Consider the following 20,866-nt stretch of genomic DNA (forward strand, 5'->3'; position numbering starts at 1 on the left):
GCCTTCAGCCCAGGGTGTGATCCTGGAGACCTGGGATGGGGTCCCATGTCAGCCTCCCTGCATGGAGCCTGCTTCTCCCTCTGCCCATGTCTCTGCCTCTCTCTCTGTGTGTGTCTAAATAAATAAATAAATAAATAAATAAATAAATAAATCTATCTTTAAAAAAAAAGAAACAAGTTGGAGACAGACTCATGTACAGAAAGAACATCATGTAAAGATAAAGGGGAAGATTGGGGTGATGCTTCTAGAAGCCAAAGAACACCACACATTGCCAGCAAACCATCAAAAGCATGACGAGAGAGGTGTAGAATAAATTGTGTCTCCAGGTCCTCAGAAGGTACCACATGGGCTGACACCTGGATCTCATACTTCTAGCCTACAAGATGATAGACTATTGGCAAGTAACTCAGTTTGTAGGACTTTGTTATAACATGTTATAATAGCCCTAGTACATGAGTACACCTGGGATGATCATTAATAATGTCCATTACCATGACATAGATTTTCCTATCTGGAAAGTTGGTCTAAAGGATCACAAGAAACAAAATATCTCTTTTTTTTTTTTTTAATTTTTATTTATTTATGATAGTCACAGAGAGAGAGAGAGGCAGAGACACAGGCAGAGGGAGAAGCAGGCTCCATGCACCAGGAGCCCGACGTGGGATTCGATCCCGGGTCTCCAGGACCGCGCCCTGGGCCAAAGGCAGGCGCTAAACCGCTGCGCCACCCAGGGATCCCACAAAATATCTCTTGAATCTATATGCAAATGACTTCCATGGGGACCCCACCTAGTGATGCCATGATAGTAAAGAGTACATGTCGGGGGGGAAAAGGATGCAGCTTGGGACAGACCAGCACATAGACAAATAAAGAACATACCTTTTGGATAAAATTGAATGGTCTGAGAAGACTCCTTGTCCAAGTTAGAATGCGGTCATTAGGGTGGACTCTAATCCAATATGCCAAATAGATTCCCTCCAAATGCTTTCTCCTTAACTTTTGGGCATTGTCTGATTTTTTTTAAACTATCCTTTATTATACTGTCTAAATCTACCAACCAGAGATTTGTGTGGATTCCAAAGCACTCTCTTTTTAAAAATAAATATCCTGAAAGGGTTTCTATCCTCTACTATTCACACCATTGGCACTGAAAAGAGAGATTTGAGGTTTGGGAGTGAGAAGTTAAAGTCAATAGGAAAACCAAATATTATTTCCATATTGCAGACTTGAGTAAGAGGAGTTAAAGACACTGTGTCACTGATGCTGTAGTTCTAAGGTGTATTCATTCATTCGTTCACTCAACAAGTATTTATGGTATTCCTCTACTCATATTAAATGTTATAAATGAAAGAACAAAATAAACATGGTGTCTGTCCTGAGTTGGGGAGAAAGGTACAGAGGATATACAGAATATTATAGTATAGGGTGCTTAAATGCTTGTATAGGGGAAGTTTAGGATTCTATGGGTACATATGAGAGGCATGTCATATGACTGAGAGTCAGGGAAAGTTTCCTAGAATAAACATTGTATAAGCTAAGACTTGAGAATTAAATCAGAAATATTTTAGTCAAAGAGAAGGATATAGAGGGAGGGGAGGGTGCCTGGGTGGCTCAGTCAGTTAAGCATCTGACTCTTTATTTCAGCTCAGATCATGATCACAGGGTCATGAGATAGAGCCTCATGTCATAGAGGCTGCTTATGATTCTCTCCCTCCCTCTGCTCCTCTCTCCTACTACTCCATAGGGATACATGTGCCCTGTCTCTCTCTCTGTTTTTTTTTTTTTTTTTTTTTTAAAGACAGAAATGAAAGAGGAGAGGGGAGCTCATGGGTAGTGATAGAAACCATCTTAAAAGATATAGGCTTTATCCACAAGAAATGAGAAGCTATGAGAAATAATATAATCAGATATACAAATTTTTTAAATGACTGGCTATTTAGAGAAGTCAGTAAGTCATGCTAGGTTTGCCTATGTTCTAACAAGGAGTTCTTTGAGTCATGTAAATGATATGTGCTCTTATGCATGGAGCTTTATCCCTCAGTTAAATAAAGTTAAGACTACCAATTAAAAATTCTCCAAAGCTGTATCCATCTAAAATAGTGAATTTAAGCAAGCAAAAACTATTATAGTATGTGGGAAAATATTATAAAAGAGTTTTCTTAATGAATGGAAACACCATAACACACAACCTCCAGGCCCAATAATTTAACTTTTTGTCAGTGTTGATCGTTTTAAAAAAATACAGCTTTTCAATATATGATTTTGGAAGTAACACTACTTGTAGAAGATATAGATATTAAACTAGCAGAATGTTTTCTAAATTTACTAAAGTAATTGGTTACATTGCCCCCTGGTGAACCATACCCCCTCCATGTTCACATCCTTATATAGTCTCCTTCTCTTCTATTTGAAAGGAAACTATGGTTTGCTTTAACCAAGAGAATTTAGCAAACATGTTGCTATGTGAGTTCTGGAACTTACAGCCTCTGTGTCTGCAGTTCTTAGTCACCTCACAAGATGTCTAACTACTCTATTTAAGGGATCATAATAGATAGACCCTGTGGAGAGGCTGCCTGGAGAGAAGGTCCTGAGATTACAGGAAGAGAGTCCCAACCATTCCACCAGCCTAGCCAAACCTAACCCCGGATGGCCCACAACCAAATGCAGCCACAAGAGTGATCATTGGAAAAATCATCTGAAGAACCATGCTGCCGAGCCCAGCATAGGTTGCAGAATTGTCACAAATAAAATGTTTGTTGTTTGAGGCCACAAAGTTTTGTTGTACAGCAATATATAACTGAAGCACTTATCATCAATCTTTAAGAGGTAGAAGTAATAATAATAATTAATAATTTTCATTATTTAGTCCAATAATAATTACCTTATTATTATTTAGTCCCGTTTATTTTGTGTCAGGGATGAAAACTGAGAAACAGAATAGGTGACTTGTTTTGAGTTCTACAGCATCTTACCCTTCAATATGCAGCCACTCAAAAGGCCCTCTTCTCAATTTTCTAGTGTAAAAAGTGACAAGAAGAAAGGAATGGAAGAGGAAAATGGAAAAGATATGGAATAAGAGCAATCATAAACCTAAAAACTGAGCACTCTGGACACATAGTCTGGCATCTGGCCTTGGGGTAAAGAGAGTAATCTATGCTCTTATTGTATTACATTGTATACCATGTGCATATGTGTACAATCATGGGACTAAGAAATCTGGGAAATCGATAGTACAGTAGATGACTATTAATGACCAAAAGTCATTTTTACCAACTGCATGTTACTCTCATTACCTCATTTCACACTGCATGTTTCTGAGAAAATATTATTCAAGTCATAGTTGAGTAGATCAACCTACAGAATCAATTGACATCAACAGGCACCCCAGTTGACTCTGACTAAGCTGCACAAAATGATAGTACTTCAAGATTCTCAAGTGGATTAGATTTCTCAGGTGAGGCTTTACTAGAGGTGCCTAATACTAAGGTCTGTCAGGTTCTTTCACACTGGCCCAGGGCTCGTGCCTTCTGAGGCATTTTATAAATAAGTAAGTTAGCCTATTCTCAAAAGACTCTAGATGGAAACACTTTAATAAAGCAGACCTAATTTTTCAATCTCACCTTTTGTAACTGGGTAAGAATGAGCTATTCTTCATGTTCTTGTAGCCTGACAGGAACAAGAAAGTGTACCAAATCATTAATTCTCTAATTTGCCCACATAACATAAAACCAGCTGGCTTTTAATATTTAATTAAATTAGTGTGCTCCCCGACTGAGTTCTAATATTCCAATTTCAATTTTCAGCACAAAGCTAATATAAAACCAAAAAAGCACTGAGTGATGTGGAAAGGGAAAATGTGACCTTGATAGGATAATGTGAAGGCATCTACAGATGAAAAGAAACCTTTTATTTTTCCCTTAAGCAATACAAAATGTCCAAAGTTAGCATCCTGACTAAAAGTATCTCATTCTCTTTTAAGAAGTAGCATCCTGTGGTAAAAATATGTGCACGTTTGGGGACAGTTTCTTTTTGCCCTTAATCAAGTCCTTTATCCACTTGTTCTTTTCTCAAGAGCAAGTCCCAGGTATTGTACTGGGAGTCTAAGTGGGAGGATGAAAGGCTTTGTCTCTACCCCTGGAAGAGCTCACTGTCTATTTCTTGCTAGGGACCTCATAGTCAGGTGTACGTGCAGTCTTGGACAAGTTTAACCTTTCAGCTTCAGGCCACTGTCTCTAGAATGGCAGCATTAACTACACTTAGTTCATGCCATCCCTGTGAGGATTACACGACGTCATGTCTTGAGACAAGGCTTAGCACCTTGGAGAGCAGCCCCACATAGCCTGATCATCGAAGTCACGAGGTACTTTGCATAGGTCTTTTGTAGCTGTTAGTGTGAAATTGTATTTGTGGGAGGCCAGAGGGAAAAGATCCTGCTATGTCTATTTTCTAATGGGTCACTTCTCCCTTACACGCAATAAAACGTGCTTACGTCTGGCCTCAAGAAATTCAATTGTGAGGTGCTTTATCTGTAACTCTCCCTATGAAGTGTTTCCTCCCTTGAATAGCAGATTCAACTGATAGGGCTGGCTTGTTTCTTGTCCGTTTTAATTGGATAGGATTATGCTGGGCTTACACTAAAGGTTTTTCTTAGCCTTTTGTGCTGATTTTAATTCCCATGTGTGTTTATGATAGCTGTTGATTTTTTGTTGATCGCTCCTATGTGCCTGTTTTTTGTTTTTCTCTATTACACTGAATTGGGCTGATCTTCATGCTCATTCAGAGCATTCTAGGAAGCCATGATACGAAGTTGGTGGGTACAGGTAAGTGGTGAAAATGCCCGAAAAATGTTCAGTAAAGAAACAGACAAGCAGACTGTCGGTGTCACCATATGGTGAGTCTGGCTCCAGAGGACAGTGGTGGGCCTGGACTGGGATTCAGAGTCAAGGTCAATACATAGATAGTGAAGATGAGCCATGGGCCTCAGCATTTTTAGAGACACGTAATTTCACATGGGACCCAAACTTTGACTTTTTCCCCTGCCTTTCTTGTTTGCCTATGGCATGGTCATTCACTCAATTGCCCAGATGAGGTTTCAGAAGCATCCTTGATTCCTTCGTTTTGTCACCCCTCTCACTCCATGGATAAACTTCTAGTTTTGCCTCAGAAACCACCTGGCTTCTGTTCCCTCCTTTTCATTCCACCCTCAGTACCTCAGATCTGGCCTTCATGACATCACGACTGTGCTATTTCAACAACGTTCCACGCACCTGCCCACCTACAGTATAATGTCTATTGGAGAACGTACTACACCTTAGAATGGGATTCAGCTTTTCTTATTGAACATCCACCCTCTCTTTCTCTTTAACCAACCAGAACTGCCCACTCCTGGTACTAAATTGTACAGCTTCACCAGGGACCTTCCAATTCCCCAAACTCACCTTGTGCCTTTGCTCATGGGGTTGTCTCTGACTGAAATTACAGTGTCATTCCATTGAGTGGAATCTCATTCATTCTATCAAGCAAATCCCATTATTTTTCAAGGATAATTCAAATGCTGCTACTTCGCTCTATAGCTTTCCATGGCCCTCCAAGACAGGATCAATCATTCCTGACTCTGTCCCTGTGCCCACATACACACATTTTTTTTTTAATTTATGCTTCAGTTTTTTCAACTAAATAGTGAAGTGTGAGAGAATGAGAATATACTCTTGAAAATCTATCTCCAAATTTTAGAAAAATGACTCATAGCCTATCTCATGTACATGTTATATAAGTGCTTAAATTGAATTGTTGAATTGTTTATCTTTTTTTTTAAATCAGCAGGTAGCCAACATTCATGACTTGAATCTGCCTCTCTTGAACTATATAGCACTATGATTCCTTTTTTAAAATTTTTTATTTTCCTGATTATAAAGGTAATAAGTCTGAATCTGCAAAGATTTAGAAAATATAGAAAAAGCATAAAAAAGGAAATAAAAATCACATAACATGCCTCCAATAAGAGATAATTAACATTAATAAGTTGATGGATTCCCTTAAAGTACACTTATGATACATACAAATTTTATGCTAATTTTATAACACCTTTATCATCATTTAAGATAGCAAATTTACTCTCCTTGAAATGACAATGCATGTGTCACTATCAACTGTCAATTTGTTTCAGCTCCACAAGTCTTGGAATTAGTGTGAATACAGTTTCTGTATATTGATATAGAATCCCAGATGCTATCTGAAAGCAAGCTTGTTTCCATATACATTTTATGTATTTGAAGTTGTACTATATGAATGCTTTTTAACTTGTTTTTTTTTAACTTCATGTATACCATCAAGCTTTCCTCTCTATTAAGTATTCTTCCCAACATAACCTTTATTTTTTTAAAAGATTTATTTTTATTTATTTATGATAGACACAGAGAGAGAGAGGCAAAGACACAGGCAGAGGGAGAAGCAGGCTCCATGCCGGGAGCCAGACGCGGGACTCGATCCCAGGACTCCAGGATCACGCCCTGGGCTGAAGGCGGCACTAAACCACTGGGCCACTGGGGCTGCCCTGCTTCATACACTTAAGTATTTTTTATATCTTGTAATAGGTGAGCTCATTAAGAAAAGAAAAACTGAACCTTCCCTGACTACTCTTCCTTATACCTGGTGTTTGGACTTTGTAATAGAGTACACCCTAAGCTACTAGTAAGATAGAGGGAGGGAGGAAGGAAAAGGTGAAGGAGAGGTAGAGGTAGTGAGAGGGAGAGAAAATAAAAGAAAGACCAGACAATACAGTGGCTTAACCTAGATGGGAGTTTATTTCTTTATCACTCAACAGTCCATAGTTGACAGGGATCTGGTAACATGGCTCTGTCTTCTCCTACATGGCTTCAGCTTGTGTGCCCCTGGTTGTTACTCTAGTCCACATCATCTCCTAGGCGTCAAGAAGTGAGGAAAGGACCTCACAATCCTTTTAATGCCAGGACCCAGGAGTGGTACACGTGTCTCCTACCGTGTGCTATTGGCCTTGACTTAGCCTCGTGGCCATGTCAGCAACAACAGAGGCTGGACACTAACCTTTCTTAAAAAAAAAAAAAAAAAGAATCGGATGACATTTATGCAATGCGCATCAGGTGCCCACGACTTTCAGCAGTTGCTTCATTTAATCATCTTTTACTAGATACTATCATCAGCATGGTAGCTGGGGGTCACTGAGACTCCAGATAGATTAAGTAACCTGACCAAGGTCACAGCCCCTCTGTCATCCAGCAACCTCTAAATCCAAGACTGTGTGGCTACCAAACTACTGCTCTTCTGGCCGCGTTATTAACACATTTCCTTAATAACCAGAAAATTAAAATTTAGAGACAGGAACAGAGTTTCCCTCTAAGACTTTTGAATTTAAAGAAAAAATTCTTATTGGGATTAATAGTGTGTGTCATGTCTCCAAATACAGATTTAGTAGAAAATATTGTTAGGCGGTTCTAGAATAAGTTCAGTCTCTGGATTTCTGAGACGACTTAAAGTAAATAACAGCTACTTATAATCCCTCAGTCTGTTCCCGTGTGAATTGTGACAGTGATAGTTCTTGTTCTTCAAATGTTTCCAGGTCTCAGAAAATAGACCTTTTGTGACAAAATAAATGGGGCAGGGGAAGGAAGGGGTTTGGGGGGCACGGACACTCCTCTACGCTATTAGCACAATAATGGTGATACTATTGTTTTGCTAGGGGCAAGGTCAAAAGCAGAATCACAGGACCTCTACCCTTTCTTCATATAATGAGAAAATAAATAGAAACATGGCAAAAATGTACTGGCTTTTTAGGAAAACTAATGAGGCAACCAGCTGCAGTGCTTTCCATGGGGGAGCTGGAACAGGAATAGGAGCACCCGCCCTCACACCACTGACACCTTCACATCTGAAACTCAGTTTTGTGGGACACAAAATGGGTCCAAAGATGGATGAACATCTTCCTGCATGCTACTGGGGAGTTTCCCAGAAAGGAACCCAGGTCTCCCAGCTAGGAGACCTGAAAGAGGCCAAACAAGGGGGCATAGGGAATATTCTCTTCCTAGAAGCCCAAAGCCACCCACGAACCCGTCCCTTATATAAGTTCACAAGTATGACTAAACTAGATTAGGTCACACCCTCTGTCCTCCCCACACGCTGTGTTGCTTTTTTGCGAGCTGCCACAGCTTAAGAACACAGCTTTGTACACCTGGATAACAGGAAGTTCGGTCTGGGGAAGACTGTCCCAGAAAGGCAATGGCCCTCCAACCATCTCTCCAGGACCACAGTAGATGAAGACATAGGAGATCAGTTCTCTGGCTACTACTCCCCCCGCAGCCTGCCCCTTGCCTACCCCTCCAGCACACCCTCAGTAAGCAGGGAACTTCCTTCAGGGTAGGGGACAAGGCACCTTCTCACACCAGACTGCACGTGTGTGTGGTGAACTCAACTAAAAATAATGGACACGTGAGCAAAATGTTGAGGCCTGACATATTCCTGAGGCCTCTCCGTAAGAGTGGCAGCAGTGAATTGAATAGAATAGACAATCATTAAATAATATGAGTCATTTTTTTGTAATATTTGACATTAGCTTCTAAAAGGCTTCTACTGATTATGTTTTATTACCTGGTTTGTTAAGCATCTATTGTAAAGTGCTGTTAAATTATCGTGAATTAGCTTTCATTCCACAGAAGTGTCACCTGAATGTACTTAGCTGGCTCGTCAGTGCCACAAATGTGTAATTATTTATTTTATTAAGCAGTTTTGTTGCCTTTTACACATTACAAAGTGCTTTTTCATTAGTTTGACCTGAAAAAAAAAAAAGTTAAATTACCGTACACTGTGGTGTTCTTAGATGAGGCATTTTACTCACAAAATTCCAAAATTCTTAAAGGTTTCTTGGCTCTCTGATACTACTTAGAATTTTATCTTTGATCTACAGATCAAAGACCACGGTGAGAATCTTATTAAAGCTATGAAACTTCTCATGATAAAATGAACTTAAACAGAGAATGTTACATAAAACTCCAGGACTTTCATGGATCCCCAGAAAGCTATTCTGTGGGCGCCCAGGTTAAGAAATTCTGAGGTAAAGGATTTTGAAAATTCCTGTTAAATTATGTAAAACAATTACTTTTTCTGATACTGTACACTTGACTTTTTCAAGTATTAATGCAGTAAAGAAGGAGAGGACAAACATATACCACTGTAATGGCAGCAAAGACAAAGGTTATTTCAGTTTGGATTTTGTTGGTTAAAAAAATAGGGCTCCAGTCCTTAATCTTCCTGTATTAACCAAGGATAAATTGTCCAGCACCTTTTCCCAGTTGAATTTTATATGGAAAGAAAATTATTTCAGTCATCTCAGCAATGCCAAGCCTTCAAAGAATTGAGAAAGCAAGCACCGGTGTAAAGTTATTGAGTGTCTCCTCTGTGGTCGACATTGTGCCAAGCGCCTTCCACGCATTGTTGCATTTAATTCTTAAAACAAGGATATGAGAAAGCTACTGTTTTTATTGCCCTCTTATAAGGAAATTGAGAGAAGCACAGTAACTTGACTAAGGTCTCACCGTTGGTATGTGATGGGCCTGGGACTCAGTTTCTCTCCCCTAATTTGACAGCCAGGCAAAAGCCATGAGAGACAGGTGTCTTTTATCTGAAGTTCTGGGAAGGAGGAGCAGTTTTATTTTATTTCGAAGAAACAAATGATCTAAATCAATCTGCGCCTGCCCTTGATTTTGTGCAAATTTATTTATAAGGAATTGTGAAGGAAGGGGAGATAGTCCTAAATTCAGAAAATTTAAATAGTCTTAAATCAAGCATGTAACATGCAATCCCATTTGTCCAGAAAAAAAAAAAAAAGGCAAAAGGCAGAACAGTAAATCTTTTCCATAGCAAAATTATCACAAGGCTACGTGGAGTCTTCCAAGCCCGACTTTTCCCCTTTGAATGGAAACTGCAAATCACCGGGTTATCATGTGCTCTAAGTAGTGAGTCCATTAATCTCTTTCACTCTTCATTTGCCTCGGATCTGATTTGACTTTGTGATAATGCATCGCTCCGATCACCCTGTGCCCTCCTTGATATGGAGTCTTCAGAGAAAGCTACAAACAAAGAAGGCTGGTGGCTCAATCCTAACGGGGTCTCAGGATGAGGAATGACAATGTTTGGAAACATCTTCAACATAATTGTGGTACCCAAGAGGACTTTCAAGATATGAGCCAGCAGTAAAATACTTGTAGAACTGAATAGTAAAGCAGAAACTGAAAATGAATTATTATAACCACTCCAATTCAGTGTAAAGTTTTGCTTCTGAGGGCATAATACTCAGATACCTACTGAGCACATAAATATGCATCTAACTATGTACCACAGTGGTTAATCAAGTTAAAATTCAAGGTTGGATTTTTTTTAACATGAGAAGGGGAGATATAGAACAGTTGAATTACTAGAACTCTCTCAGAAAATTGGTAGCAGTAGGTCTTAGTCCAATGTCCACTATACCTTGTTGCTACTCTAGTCTAGACAAGGGATAGACAAACTTCAGGTCTAGACAAGGGATAGGCAAACTTTTTCTGAAAAGGTTAGAGAGTAAATATTTTAGGCTTTGAAAATGATACTGTCTCTGTAGCAAGTACTCCACCGAGGCACTGTAGTATGGAACCAGCCCTAGATAGTCATTACAAGTGTGTTCCAATAAGACTTTATTTACAAAACAGATGGTTGGCTGGATTTGGCCAACAGATGGGAATTTGCCCACCCCTGCTCTAACTACAAATTCCGTCACAGCCATTTATCAATTACAGGTTTTGATTTAGTTGTTTAGTCTCTCTCAACCTCAGTTTCCTCCCCCAGTGAAACACAGGGTTTCCCACAACGGAAACCATTTTTCTCAGATAAACTTACCATAAATGATTTAAATAGAATAGGGTTTGGGGAATCCCACTCTTTAGGTTTATAAAAAACATATATAAATATGCATGCATATGTGTGTAATTTATTGAATATCTACTATGTGCTAACCACTGTATTAAATGCTTTACGTATATTGTTAGATTTAATCCTCGTGACTGTCTTTCAATGTAGATGCCAGATGCCTTGAGACATTAGGGAGCTTGCCAAGCTGCGCAGCTCCTGAGGTGTAGAACTGCAATCATCTGCTTATTGGAGCTCTACTCATGCCTCTACAGTATACTGTCTTTCCACAGTCTCTTTATTTTATTTTATTTTATTTTATTATTTTATTTTATTTTATTTTATTTTATTCTATTCTATTTTATTATTTTATTTTATTTTATTTTATTTATTGTGGAGAGAACACTTAACATAAGATCTACCCTCTTAAATTTTTAAATGTGCAGTAAATTATTGTTGACTCTATGCACAGTGTTGTACAGCAGATCCCTAGAGATTATTTATCTTGCTTAACTGAAATTTTATGCTCTCTTCTCCCAGACCCTGGAAACCACCATTCCACTATTTGCTTCTATGAATTTGAATATTTTAGACCTTATAAGTGGGGTCCTGCAATATTTGTCATTGTGTGACTGGCTTCTTTCATTTAGCATACTACTGTCTTTTGATAAGGACATACTGGTATTTTTTTTTGAAGTGTCATGAGGGGTAGGGAGTGTCATGTACATGGAATACAAGTCATTTTTATGGGGACAAATCCCTGCCCAGATCCAAACATTCACTAGGCTATGTATTACTAGAGGATGAAGTGATAGTACTAAAGTTTAAGATGAGGCTATTTCTCCTTCTATACCTGCTTCCTCTTTTTACTTTTAGCTCAATGACTGGCAAGAAGACTCTAGTCTTTTTTCCCTTTAAGGGAAATATATAGGTTATCTCCTCTCTGATCTCTCAAAAGCAGCCTCCCGATAAACATAGACTATTTTTGGCTATTTACAAAACATAGACTAAGCAGCCTACAACCTCTCAGTTCCATGCACTGGAGCAAATTGATAGTCTTTTGCTATCTGATCCCTTTTACTTTTGATGTAGTAGATAAAACTCACATTCACCTTTGGTAGCAATGCAATGGCAAGAGCTAATCCTCAAGTTTGAGATGTGCAATAGGCATAGATACAAGGAACAAAAAGTAGCAAGCTCAAATATGGCATTAGACCTAAATTGTATGCTGTAATATAGTTTTTATCAAAGCTCAGCACTAAAGGCAGAGAAGTAGTTTTCTCAGATTAATAAAAAAAAAAAAAACAATACTTTTACCATTTGACCACATTCTTTGTCCATGAGATCCCTTGTCAGGGAATGCAAGGAAGGGAGATGGAAGAGGAATGCCAGGAAGATTAATGAATTAATCAATTAAAACAAATAAGCAAAACAAAAAACAAACGATCCTACATTAAGCAATTCTAATGGGGTCTAGTTCCTCCATCTCTTTCATATTCCTCAATCATTGGCTTCCACCCATGTATCCCACTAAAACTTCTATCGTTAAGTTTACACAAATGGCCTCTACTCAAGTCCAATGGCTGCTTTTCAGTTCTTAACTGACTTGACCTTTCTGGATGATCCTTTTTTTTTTTTTTTATAAGGAAACTCTCTCCTTGTTCTCTCATGAGTCAAAACTCAAATGCCTACAGTGGCCAAGCCCATGACATAAATTAACGGTCTCATGTTATATTCCTTTACCACAGATACATTTTATACATTTAACAAACATCTAAGAATATTCTTGTCTTTCACAAGTAATGTGGCCTTTCCCATTGTTCTTGAAACATGTGGCACACGTGCCCTCTTTCTGTTTTCCCACTTTTGATGTAAACATGGATATAAGAAATATTTTGCTTTCTTCTTACTTATAATGTAAGAAAAGCAGCTGTCACCTGTTTAAGTAGATGATAAATAGTACCAGCAACTTGGTTCCAGGACAATGGGTTACGGTGGAGACTGTGGCCAACAACAGCCCACATACCTTATCTGAAGGGGAAGTTTCTATTCAGCTCTGGCTTATCATTCCCGTCTTGTTATTTGCAATAGATGCTAGAACTCAAAATTTTTTGTAAATCTCTGAATTTTTAAATGTTGGCAACACTCTGTATGTCAGACTTAATACTTCTGAGTGTGAGATTTGAGTTGCTGGTTTGTCACATTTGCGGTCAGAACCAGATTCTTTTTTCACAGACACCTTTTCCACCAGTGTATCTCCTGGCTCCTCCCTGAGTCATATTCTCATTCCAAAGGCTACTCTTGAGAAAGTCCATCTCCTCTGCCACAGCTTCAGCCCATAGCACTCTATTGTAACTTTATTTTCTCGTAGAATAGTTATTTACAAAGTTGTCTTTTCTGCCTCAATTGCTAATAACTATATTATGGGTAGTGACTGATTCTTATTTATATGTGCGTTCCACATACACCTAGATCCACTGCTTTGCGCATGAAAGTTTTGTCATAAGTATGTCTTGATTCCTTTATATTTAGACTCTGATTTTCTGTAAAGAAAATACTTTTTAAAAAATGGCTGCTCTGTCAAATGGTCCCAGGATCATGCTGGGATCCCACTCTGTGGATCTTGATTGGTATAAGGAAATAGTTTTTCTCTCAAATTCCTGCAAAATCCACATAGTGCCAAAAGCAGCTTTGGTCCTTAGGATGATGGCTTTGCTAGAGGCAAAAACTATTTTGTGAAAAAAAAAAGTGGGTCTCATGGAAATAAGTTGGAGAAATTCTGTGTTAAACAATGTTTAACAGATTTCTTTACTGCAGCACTTCTCAGAGGTTTTATTGTGCTTAACTGTACTGCTACTACACAGAGAAGTAACTGAGTGCTTTTTAAACTTTATTGGCTCTAGAACCTTTTTGGGAGGATCATTATTTATGATCTCATGGGACTGGAACACAAGTGGACTAGAACACAGTCTGGCTTAACAGTGTAAATGCTTGGAAGGTGAAGTCTTCTATGATATGTCCCCCCATCTATATCTTCAGTGTTGTTTTCTACCAGACTAATCCTCCAGCCATTCCAGGACTCATATTATTCTTTGTTTCTCAAACATATGCCTTCTACTTAAGCACATTTTCTCTCCAACTTTTCATGGTCTGAAGAAGCATTCCACCTTCACTAGACCTATTTAAAAGTTATCTCGCCTTTAAAATCTAGTTAAATACATATTTTCCTAAGAATTCATCAAAAATCACTCCTGCCCCTGTTGACCTCTTGTTCCTCTAAATAGCAGCCACATTAATTGTCTCCATCAAGCCTCTGATATATAAGATAGACTATGCTAACTTTGTTTTTTGTATTTGTCAGCATGTATTTCCTCTTTCCCCTTTAGATTATTATCTACTTAAGAGCTCTGTCTTTTAACTTAGTGCCTTCTTCCTAGAGGAAACTCGATCAGTGATTGTCATGATAAAATGAAATAACTTGAAGACCTAAATGCATGTGACTAAAGATTCTGAGAAGGGAAGGGTAGGAAGTGACTGCTGGGGCATGTGAGGTTTTAGTGTAGAATAATTTTCCCAGTACCTCCCTGGTGTACAAGGGAGACAAAGGTCTCTCTGGAACTAAGACTGTTAAAATAAGAAAGAGAAAGGAGAAAATCTTCAAGGAGAAAGACAATTCCCTGCCTAAAGGGCAGGAAGCACTCTCTCAGGAAGAAAATATATGTGGAGACACCTTAATCACACCTTGGCAATTTTTAAGTCAAAGACTATCATACAGGGTTGAGTCTCACAATTAACCCTTGCTGCAGTTCAACCTGCTTCTCATGGGGATTTGGTATATGTTGTTTTAAATGGAGTTAAAAGCTGAAGAAGTACCTTCTGGAGTTTTGAAAAGGCCAGGCAGTCAAAGAATGTTTGAAAGAGCCCTCGTAAAATCTGGAAATATTTCCTTCTGCTTGTAAGATTTCGGAGCTCTATCCAAAACAAAACACCTGCTGGCTACAAGTGAGGAAGAAGAATGGAGGATAAAGTGTGTATCTTCAAGACCTCGTATCAGGAACCAGCCAGGGAGATAGGGACAGGGACAGGGATGGGGAGGGTTCTGGGAGTGCTGGCGTGCTAGGTACAAACTGAAGACCATCTGGAGCCAAGTGTTTTAAGTGAAGCCTTTATTGTTTTTCTCATAGCTGTTATATCCTGGGAAAAGCAGGTTATACCAGAAAGCAATACTTTATTTCCCAATAAAGAAAATGTGGCGGAGCCGAGAAATTTATTTTGCTTACAGTTTGATTTCCTGGCCTGCTAATTTCTCAGAAAGAATAAAAGGAATTTGAAAGTGAGAAATATTTACTTATGTGGGAATAAATATGCATGAAAATGCTAAACAAAAGTGCAAAACCAGTATTTATGCCCATTTGCATGAATTTTAAAGCAATATGAATCAAGAAAGCTCTAACATCATCATTCTGACTCTCTGTAATGGGACAGAGAGTAAAGTAATATATACATTTAAAATTTATTCTATGTATGAATAGATGCACATTATGTGGATAAATTTCTTTATGAAATAATTGACTATTTTTTTCTTGTAAACCTAATAAAAACAGTTTGAGATCATCAAAATTAAGAGATCAAGCTAGTGCATAACAAAGTGAAACAGTCTAATCTGTGTATGTAAATGAGGTAACAGCAACACATTTAGCATCTGTTAAACTCACAGTGTATAATATTCATTTCATGAGGTTTGAAATACAGGCAGGAGGATTATGAAGGGGAATACCTGCCTGAGAGAACCCCGTGTGACATTTTTCATTTCATATTTACACTCAGCTATATGTGTAAATAAGCAGGTATTTTAATATCTGTACCAAATGAAAAAATATATTGCACTAGTTTGAGTTTTGATGCACATGGTTTATATACGTAGTTTAATTTTGAAGAAGAAAATGATGGAGAGCCTAGAGATTATCAAAGTTATACCTAAAGAAATGAGAAATTATCACCTTAGCCACCTTCCCCATTGAATAGAAGTCTATCTGGAAATGCATCCATTTTTCTATCAACAGAAAACACACCATCACCTGGTAAATAGTTACATGTTGCAAAATACAGATTATCTCTAATTAACAAAAAGAAAGACATTGCTTTTCAAAGTCTGGGAATGTTATCTTGTGATTTTGTCATAAATGATATTTATTTAATTGATCCATTTTAAGGATTATCTTGTTTTCACCTCTTTGATTGCTTCCTTCCAGTGCCATGTAAATTGGAACCGCTATTAGCAACATCACTAATTTTCCCTAAAGATCATCTGAGCTTTCAAGCCGAAACATTGCACTCCATTTTATTTTTCATAAAATTGAAATGGTTTTAGATGGATAATTTTATCATCTTTAATTCAAGCCTCAAAGGTAGCCAATTTTTTTTTTTTTTTTTTTTTTACAAATAATTGATTGCTTGGACTGAAAATTTTAACTGCAATCTTTCAAAGGGAAGATAATGTTGAAATGGTGTTGGTTATAATAATTAAAGCCTTTATTCAATCAAAAATAGACTCTTTAGCTAAAGGGCAGTAAACTTCATGAGGTCTATAACAAATCATGTTTCAATTTATTGAACACGGATTTTTTTTTCCTTCCTCGTGTTTAGTATTTGTCATTTAGATACATAAATAGAGAACTAGATTCTGAATAAATTAAGCATAGCGGTAATTTGTGGCAGCTCTGATAAATCATATATATATGCACTGTGATTACATGAAATGAGAGGACCATCACACATAAGGCTGATAAGTTGCTCCAAGCCCACGAAGGGTTTGATCTGCAGACTAGTTCTCTTTTCTTTCTCATTCAGACAACAACATTAACTGCTTAACTAGAAAAGCTTTCCTTAATATTTCTAACGAACTTTATAATATCACCAGAGCTAGGTGATGCACCATTACTAGGATGAAACACAACAAGATAACAAACATTCAAAGGACAGAACTGAAAACTGAAGGCATATGACACATTTCTTCGAGAGGGAAGAGACTTGCCTGGCTGCAGTGGGAGGAAATGATAGGCAAAAAGGTTGATAAAATCAGAACAGAAAGCTGTGCCTATAGTATGAAGAGGTAAGGATGAAGTATCTAATCTATAAACAGTGGGGGGCTCCCTTCCCGTCAGTGTGGGCTGCTACAACAAAGTACCAGAGAAGAGTGGCTTATGAATAACAGAAATTTATTTCTCACAGTCCTGAGGAAGTCTGAGATGAAGATGCCCACTCGGCTAGATTCTGGTGAGAACCCTCCTCTGGAGTGTGGACTGCCAACTTACTGTATCCTCACATGTCACAGAGCAGAGAGAAGCAGCAAGGGCTCTCCTGACTCTTGTAAGGGCCCTAATACCATTCATGAGGGCCTCATCCTTACAGTTGCCCTCCAAAGGTTCTACTGCCTAATAACATCACATTTGGGGGGTGGGGGAGCAGGGGGTCAACATATAGATTTGGGCAGGGGGTGGACGGGGGGGTGGATAACGAACATTCACTATGGCGCACCACTATGGATTTTGCTTAGGGAAGCATTTTCTGAAGCGTGATTGCTACCTGTTGGTGGGAGAGACTGCACAGAGAAGGGTCTGTCGGGGCATACTTCAAGAACAAAGGTAATGGCTCAGGAGTAAAATGAGAAGTTGCTAAAAAAAAAAAAAAATGAGAAGCTGCTGAACACAGCTGTTGGCAGTGGTCATGGCTAGGGAAGGGTATTTCTCCATATATTATGGAAGAAACAGGAACAGGGCTTTCTAATATAAATGAATGCTTGAGATGATTCTAAAATTAACAACTAGGGAGGTGGATTTGGGGACAGAAAGGCTATTTCTGCATATCAGTTGAGGTCCTCTAAATTATGCTACAGGAACAGAGTCCCCAAATCTCCTATGCTCAAAATACCAAAGTTGTTTTTGTTGTTACTGTTGTTTGTAGTTCCCACTCACACTACAGGCCCGTGGTGGTCAGCTGGGTCTCTGCTCCTCACTGCCTGCCTCCTTCAGGGACATCAACATCGCTGATACTTGACTCTTGTAGAAGAAAAAGAGAAGGGGAAAGCACACTTTGCCTGTTAGGACACATTGTCTCTTAAAGCTTCCACATGGAAAGGACACATGGGACCTCCTGTCACATTTCATTAGTCAAAGAAGTCACATGGCCCTGCCTGAGCTCAAGGGGATGGATATTGGAGATTAGTGGTACAATCTACTACTTTCTCTTTTCATAACAAGCTGGGCATTTGATGTGTGAGAATATTTTTTTCAGACTGTGTTGTATAAAACATGAAATGCAGAGCTTTTTTTTTCTCGTCGATGACAAATAATTCCACATAGACCAACATGGAAGGAAATAAAAATGTAATTAAATACTAAACAATGTCCCTAGCTATGTACAGTTGGTTTTATAAATATGCAATCTCCAAAATATGTAGTTTGCCACTTAATAGGGCTTTCTATAAATGAGTTTCTTATGGGTCCTGCAACAAATCTCCACAAACCTGGTGGCTTAAAATAACATCTATCCTCTTATAGTTCTGGATGTCAGAAGTCCAAAATCAGTTTTACTGGGTCAAATTCAAGGTGTCAACAGAGCCATACTCTCTTGGGAGGCTCTGGGGAAAAGAGGCTACTGGCCTCTACCAGCTTCCAGTGGCTGCCACCAGTCCTTGGATCTTGGTTACACCACTTCTGGGGTCACACTGCCTTCTCCTTTTCCTATAAAATTCTCTCTCTGCCTCCCTCTTAAAAGAATTCTTCTGATTATACTGGATCCACTCAGATTATCCAAGTCCCCATCTCAAGATCTTCAACCTAATACATCAGCAAACTCTCTTTTGCCAAGGATTAGGACTTCAGTATCTTTTGGGGCTGTCATTCAGCCTACCGTACTCATCATGGCACCTACATTGCTTCTCACAGCTCCCACTGTATTTAGATAGGTACACAAAAGAAAATCAAGCAAAGCACCATTGCCATAAACCTGTATTCAAAAATGTTAGTCTCAAAGACTTTAAAGGAATATTCTAACTTGGGGAAGGAGGGTGTAACTTTAAATAGGGCTGAAGGAGGAAGGCTCCGTTGAAGTACGATTAGCTTTGGGAATTGTCAGTCAAAAATGGTTCTTTATAGAGAAAGAATTGCTCCTATGGATTAGTGCCATTGTTTGCACAGTATGGCCTTTACCTGGAGGGATGGAAACAAATAGGGACTAAGATCATGTGCAGATCAACTTGCAGATGAAGAACAGTGGCAGGTAACTAGGCCTGGTGTGAGGGCCACAGTGGAAAATTCTCAGGCTTTCTGTGTCTTTTACAAATATAGCAAGGATAAAAAATTAATCTGTATTTGTTTATAGACTTCCAATTGCAGAAGGGCCATTGTCTAAGGAATGGAGGGACTTCCCCTGCTCTCCTGGATGTTACTGTGTAAGCTTGGCTCTTTGCTTTTGGAACCTTTTGTCATATTGATCTGAGGAGAAAGAAAGAAGTCCAGGAAAGCCAGGAATTCGTATGTTAGAAAAGGCAAAAAGCTTTCTGAGGAAGAAAATAATAAAGCAGAAAGAACAGGGAAGAGTTAGGACAGGTTAAAGAACAAATGGGAGAAATGAGGAGGGGTAAGTTTAAATAATCTTTCTTAAAAAAAATAAAAATAAATAATAAATAAATAAATAAATAATATTTCTTACCGTTAGGGAAGTAATTTTTTTATTTACTCCTCTTCCAAAGGCTTCAGAAAATAGGTAAATTGCCAAGACTAGATGCAAAATCTCTGCAGAGAAACTTTCCTCTAATTATCTGGCCTTATACACAAAAATCTGTGGAATAATATAGGTTCTAAACTCTCCAGCAACTCTTCTCTTGAATACTTTTATGTGACATATTGGAGGTTATACTCTCCCTCATCGGGCAAGTGTTTTCCAATTATAACCTTACCTTTTCTTTACATGTAAAAACCTGATAATGTTCGTGTATGAAACCAATTGACGCATTTAGACATATTGAATGACCACATCAGAATAACCAAGCAAGGATCTTAATGATTACTCAGCAAGTAGCCATAATTAGAGCCAACAAGAAATGAAGAAAAAAAAACAAATCATAAATTTGCTCATAGAAATAGACAAAGTGTTGTAACTTTTCATTTGTTCTTGGAAATCATATCTGTCCTGAATTCAAGGGATGCTAATGAATACTACTTTCTAATTTACGTTCTTAAATAAACTCTCAGTCCTCCCAAATCATCAAACAAAATTTTGTGTGTGGAGTAAAGGTGATGAAACTCTGCCTAGGTTTGGAGGGAAAGTTTACTCTGGAAAGTAACTGGATCGCTGAAATTCTCAACCATATATAATAATACATATTATGTTTTCAGATTTTTCTAGAGATTTGTTTACAGCCTTGATATTCGTTACCTTATTTGGAGCTCACTAAATACCCAGCAGTTACTTCAGAGTAGCCATTGCATTCTGTTTGGTGAAAAAACAGTGTCAGAAGAGTGATCATTTTTGCCCATTGTAGAGCAAGTTCTAGAACCCAGGTGTCCTTCTACTGTTCCCACACTGCCTTATAGCTAACTTTCTTAAAAACAGGCATTGTCTTTTTTGACTGGGAAATAACTCATACTTACAAGGTCCCGAGGGCATATCTCAATTTCACAGTCCACACAACCTGAAAAATTCAGCTGAAAATTGGTCTGTGAATACAAAGGCAGTGCTGGTCAAAAGTAAATTCTGGGGTTGTAGACCACAGAAATCCAGTCTCATTTCCTATGCAGAAGGCCTTATGCTGTCTGTTTGATTTTCTATGCAACTCAAATGCATATTTTTACCACTCAGATTCTGAATCCAAACAAAACCCAAGAAAAATGTTCAAGCAGGTTTCTCAGCGGTTAGTTATGGCAGCCTGTTCATATTGACAGAAACCCTCTAGCAG

The 20,866-nt window shown here is 38.4% G+C and overlaps 1 long non-coding RNA gene across 1 annotated transcript in view; it reads right to left on the minus strand.

Annotated features, from left to right (window-relative positions):
* The window catches only part of LOC111092822, a 56,581-nt gene extending 36,149 nt beyond the window's left edge, over positions 1-20,432 (minus strand). The window contains exon 1 of the long non-coding RNA XR_005379658.1: positions 20,347-20,432. This is a non-coding gene — a long non-coding RNA (uncharacterized LOC111092822). The remainder of the gene's footprint in view (positions 1-20,346) is intronic.
* Positions 20,433-20,866: the final 434 nt, after the last annotated feature.

The sequence above is a fragment of the Canis lupus genome, chromosome 27, assembly GCF_011100685.1.
Source record: "Canis lupus familiaris isolate Mischka breed German Shepherd chromosome 27, alternate assembly UU_Cfam_GSD_1.0, whole genome shotgun sequence".
Lineage (NCBI taxonomy): Eukaryota > Metazoa > Chordata > Mammalia > Carnivora > Canidae > Canis > Canis lupus.